We start from the raw sequence: 6,000 nt of genomic DNA, 5'->3' as shown, positions 1-6,000 counted from the left end.
AAAAAAAATTAGATTGGGGCACCTGGGTGGCTCAGTTGGTTGAACGACTGCCTTGGGCTCAAGTCATGATCCCCGACTTCCAGGATCGAGTCCCGCATCGGGCTCCCAGCTCTTTGGGGAGTCTGCTTCTCTCTCTGACCTTCTCCTCTCTCATGCTCTCTCTCACTCATTCTCTCTCAAATAAATAAATAAATTTTTTTTTAAAAATTAGATTTACAGTAAAAACTTAAGTCAAGTCTGGGTGGGAAGCACCAGGACTATGGGGAACGGATGGGCGAGTATGGGATTCTTGGGGGAGGAGGGATGAGGCAGGGGGCTGAGTGCAGGCAGAGGGGTCCAGCTTCTGGTGTAGGAGAGGCTCAGTAAAGGGGTGGGGGGACTTTCGGGGACTGCCTCCTCCATCCCAGGAATGAAAAGAAGGGTGGGGACTCAAGCTGGACTCAGAGCCTTCAGCTTGGCTTTGACTGGCAAATGTAGGGAAAGGGCATGGAGGGGCGTGCACGGAACACCCCTGGCTTATACTCAGAATCCCCAACGTGCCACATACTGCTTTTCTGGTCTTTTCAGTGATCCTGAGTATCAGCATTACAACTTCCATTTTACAGATGAACACACTGAGGCTCAGGGTCGCATACCAGCACAAGGGAGACTAGGATCCACATGTGGCTTCCCCCTTCCTCTGGGAGCAGTAGCACCTGGAAGACCCACTCTGGAGGTCCTCTGCAAGACCTCAGCCACACCACTTAGCATGGCACCAAGCCAGCCTGGGGCTTTCCAGGGAACTTCCTGAGTGCCTCACCAGAAAGACCCTTTCACCCCCATCCTGTCCACCGGGTGGGACCTGCACAGCCCACGCGAGGGCAGTCCTGTGGGTTTTAACAGAATTTAACAGAATTCAAGTAAGTTTGCTTTGACAATGTCCTCAATGCCTTGAGAGGACCAGACCTTAGTGGAGGTAGCCCTCCCATTACCCATGGGACCCCTCCCACCCTTGAGGCAGCACTCGGAGCCAGGGGATGGTTCCCTCTTGGATGGCCTGATTCCTTGGGCCTGCACTCCTCTCTCATGCTAACAACTGAAAGGAAAATGCCTCAGAGAAGACTTTCATTCGAAAACTTGAGGCCCCAGAGAGGGCAAGACTGCTGTGCATTTGAAGGGGAGGATGCAACAGAGAGGCAAATATGTTCCACAGAAACCCAACCTTTTACTACACCCCCCCACCACCACCACCACCCCTGGCTTAGAGCTCGGCCTGTCTTCAAGGAAAGCCTTGTTGCCTGAGCGAGCATTTTTAATTTTTTCCAATCCCCCTGGCAGAGAGCCTGACCACAGCATCTGCCTCACCCTTTCTCCTGAAACTCTGGCCTCCTTGATGGGATTTATAGAATTCAGGAGGGGGTGCTGTGTTGTTTCCCAGTTCTGCTGCCCATTTTTCACAAGAGAAAACTGGGTGTCAAAGAAAGGAGAATAGATTCTGCAATAAAACCTTTGGAGCCAGACAGGGAGAAATCTAATTTATAACAAGGGTTCTCAACCATAGCTGCAAATTAGAAGCACGGGGACACTTTAAAACATACTGATAGCCAGGCTCCAGCAAATATTTACTCTGGGATGAGGATTTTTTCCCTTCTCTCTCCCTCCCTCCCTTCCTTCCATCCTCCCTCTCTTCCTTTCTTTAAAAAGACTTCCAGGTGATTCTCATACACCAGGGGCAAGAACTAGTCATGTAAATAAGACAACTGCATTAAAAAGATAATCCAATAGAAAAATGGACCCAGGATGTGAATGGGTAATTCGGAGAAGAAATAAAAATGGCTAATAGGCACATGAAAAACTGTTGACCCCAATTAATAATTAAAGAAATGCTAAATAAAACAATGATGAGATAGCATTTCATGTATCAAATTATCAACCTTTTTTTTTAATGGAAGAATATTCCTAGGAACGGCAACAGTGTCTTGTGAATGTGAGTGTGGGGGGGAGGGGTCTCAAGCACTGTTTATGAGGGCAGAGGGAACTTGGCAATAGGTACACACCTTTTGACTCATCAACTTCAAGATTCTAGATAAGGATGTCCTGAGATTTTTAACTAAAGTTGTTAATCATAGAAAGAACAAAAAAAAATCAGAGATTCCTAAATATTTAACATTAGGAAATTAGTTCAATGAATTACAGTGTAGCACAGAACAGAATGCCACACCACTGAATATGATACAATAGATGAATAAATATGTTCCTGCTTGGGACAATGTTTAGATACATTGAGTGCAAAAAGTTTCCAAATAATAATGGTAACAGTTTTGCTTTGTTAGAAAAATTGAGTATGAAAAAGTGTGTGTCTGCACTTAGAAAGGAACTTACAAAAATGCATGTAAGGTTTCAGCAGTCATCACCTCTAACACAAAAATGAGTATTTTATATTTTTATTTTTGCTTCTCTGCATTTTCTAGCTTTGCCCTACAAAAGACATACTTGTTTTTGTCAAGAGGAAAAAATTTTAATTTTAAAACTTACTTACCAGAGCAAAATTTGCTAATCTGTTTTCTTCTGGGAGGGGCAGGGTCAACATCTTGGAGCCAAGAAATCTCCAGATAATCCCCTGACTACTCATCTTGCTCTAGAATCTCATCTTTGACCAAGAAGCCAAAAGAGAGGCTCAAAGTTGGGTTATTCCTCTCCTTCCAGGCCTTTCCCACATTGTTGAGCTGTGAGAACTGGCTAGGGAGTTGGCACTGGGGAAGAAGAGGATACAGAGATCTGAGGAATCCCCATCAGCGTGGAGGAGAACCAGGGTTTGAAGTACTGGATCCACTTCTATTTAGCTATGTGACCTTGGGTGAAACCCTTAACCTCTCTAAGCCTCAGTGTGCGCTGCTAATGGTGCTGACCTCAGTGGTGACGATAAGGCTTTACTGAGATAATGCATGTAAAGGGTTTAGCACATTGCCTGGCACAAAGCACTCAGTAAATGGCACTTCAGATCATTTCAGATTTGGGAAGGCAGACTCTTTCCTGCCCAAGAGGTGGGAGAGCCACACAGGGAGCCTCTGACAGTGCTGACATTTACTCACTGAGGCCTCTCCAGCCATCTTGGGAAGGAAACTGGAAGAGAAGCCAAATCCCTGACCCACTCCAGAAGGGCCTTCTAGACTCTGGGCTGGACCTATCACCTAGGCGGCTGCTCATGGTGAGGGCTATTAACTGCAGCCCTTTCTCCACATGCCCTATCCCTCCTTCCTGTAATTGCCCCCACAGCCTGGGTCCCCATCTTGACCCTTCTTCCACAGTACCTCCATCTATCACAGTCTACTTGGTGATGCCTCAGAACCACCCAAGGCCTGTGAACTTATCTTGTTCACCACCCAACGTGGGACTAAGGGATTCAAAAAAACCTCCCCCACTCATCCTCTCAACCCCCATGACCATCTCCATGCTGCCAAGCCTGTGCTATCAACCCAGAAGAAAGTTCTCATGGAGTTGACCCAGCTCTGCAGTCTAAAGCAAGGGTCATGGTTCCAGCAGCAGCTGGGACCTGTCCCCCAGGAGTTTTCTCAACAACAGCACAGCCACCCTCTGAAAAAAGTGGGAACAGAGTGACTCTCTGGTCTTCTAGAAGGTTCCATCTGGGAGACAGAGAAACTATGCCCACTCCCTGACACAGAGGAAGCCACAGTCCCTGGAGGCAGCAACTGGCCCACCCATTCTCCACCCCTATCCAGAGCAGGGTTGCCCAAACAGGGCCTCAGAAACAGTTGGGAGGAGAGAGCCTTTACAGCACCACAGAGAGGACCTGTGAAAGCCTCTTCCCTGAAGACCAGAAAAGAGTTGGGGGAACAACTAGGGTTTTCAGTATAAAGGACCTGGTAGGCCAGCCTGAATTCACCTATCCTGAATGAGTGAGGGGATGAATAAATGAATTATTGGAGATTATTTTTTATATTTCTAGAGTTAATTAACGTAAGATAAAACACTCATATAAATAAGACGATATATATATATATAGATGCCCAGAGGAATATTATTCAGCCATAAAAAAGCACAAGACCTTGCCATTTACAACAACACAGACAGACCTGGAGGGTTTTATGTTAAGTGAAATAAGTCAGATTGAGAAAGACAAGTACCATATGCGGAATCTAAAACCTATAAGTACAGACAACAAACTGATGGTTTCCAGAAGGGGGGTGAGGAATGGGCAAAATGGGGGATGGGGAATGGAAGATGTAGTCTTCCAGGTATGAAATAAATAAGTCATGGGAATGAAAGGGACAGCATAGGGAATGCAGTCAATGATATCATAATAGCATTGTATGGTGACAGAAGGCAGCTACACTTGTGGGGAGCACAGCTTGACAGATGTTGAATCACTATGTCGTACACCTGGAAATAATGTCCCAGTGTGGGCCAACTATACTCAAATAAAAACTGTTTTTTAAAAAATCTGTAAGTGTGCTAACCATTAGAAAATAGTTAAACAAGGGCACCTGGGTGGCTCCATTGGTTAAGTGGCCGACTCTTGATTAGGCTCAGGTCATGACCTCAGGGTTGTGAGATCGAGCCCCATGACAGGCTCATCACTCATCATGGAGTCTGCTTGAGATTCTCTATCTCTCGCCCTCTCCCTCTGGAGCCCCCCTGCTCCTGTTCTCTCCCTCTCTCAAGTAAACAAATAAAATCTTTTTTTAAAAAAGCAAATAGGTTAAATAAACCCAGAAGCTTAGTTGAGCACACAAGTGTCAATCAGGAGTCACATGTTGCACTTGCTGCTCAGCAGCTAAACCAGAACAACAGTTCAATCAGCTACTGAATGGATGAAAGAATGACTTTACCAGACCTCTGAGATAAGGCAGGGAAAAGGAGAGGAAGCTCTGGGTGTCTTCACACCCTCGGGAGTTAAAACTACTTGTACTTGCTGGTGTGACCTGAAAAGGTGGTGAACATTTGGAGTCAAGCACCCGCAGATGGGAAGCTCATTTAAAAAGGTGAAATTAATAAAGCAGGAGGGGCGGGGCAGGTCAGGGGCCCCACAGGCCACTTTCCTGACCCATTAGTAACCAGTCCAGAGCTCCTGCTGAGTAAGAGAATCCAGTAACACCTGTCTGGGCCGTGGGTCACTAGCCTCCCCCCCCCCCCCCCGCCCCCAGAAGTGCCTGACACTCTAAGACACACAGCCCACCCCTCTCCACATAGACACTCTGACCCTGTCCCTGACACTCTGACCCTGTCCTGGACTGTTCCGAGTGTTGGATGCTCGAGCCAGAGTTAGGGTTTGTGTAGACTAGATTCCCTGGAGGTGGAGCTCCTGGCTGGGACCAAGTGCCCAAGAATTTCTAGGGAGAACCCAACACAAGCCACTGGGCGACCTATTGCCTCAGAGCCTCTGGCCTTATTGCTCTGTTGTTGACTCAGCTGGGGTGGCTTTGAGGCTCTCCCCAATCTGGATTTGTCCCGGGGCTCCGGCCTTCTGCCGATCTTCTGTCTCCCATCCTTGGACTCCCGTAGCAGTGGGCTGCTCTAGTCTGAAAGGGGCAGTACCAGGGGCAGTGCCCAGGTCCGGTCAAGCTAGGGCCTCAGCACCAGGCAGCATCTGGAGTGCAAGGCAGGCCCAGGAAGCTGGTGTTTTTTTCTTGGGGAGTGGCCCCTTTTTGTGACTCAGACCCTGGGAATTTGGGAGCCTTGCTAGGCTCTCGATGAAGCTGGGCTCCCAGGAACCCCCACCGGGCTCAGAGTGAATGCACTTGGGTTTCTTAGCTCCCCTGGCCCCCTCCCATTCCCCTCAGTGGGTTCCTTTTGTTGTCACTAAATCCCCTCCAATCTCCCTTTCCAAAAGCCGGCAGATCCAAGTGGAATTCAACACCCAAACACTCACACAAAAGCTAGGATTAATAGCTGGCTTTGTCTGGGCACAGATGTGCAGCAGCTTGGAAGGGGGGGCGTATTTTCCTGCCACTTGAGTCAACCCAGCTCCACATGGCGGGGGGGTGGGGAGGGACTGCTACA

The sequence above is a fragment of the Meles meles genome, chromosome 15, assembly GCF_922984935.1.
Source record: "Meles meles chromosome 15, mMelMel3.1 paternal haplotype, whole genome shotgun sequence".
Classification (NCBI taxonomy): domain Eukaryota; kingdom Metazoa; phylum Chordata; class Mammalia; order Carnivora; family Mustelidae; genus Meles; species Meles meles.
Note: the sequence above shows the minus strand (reverse complement) of the source record.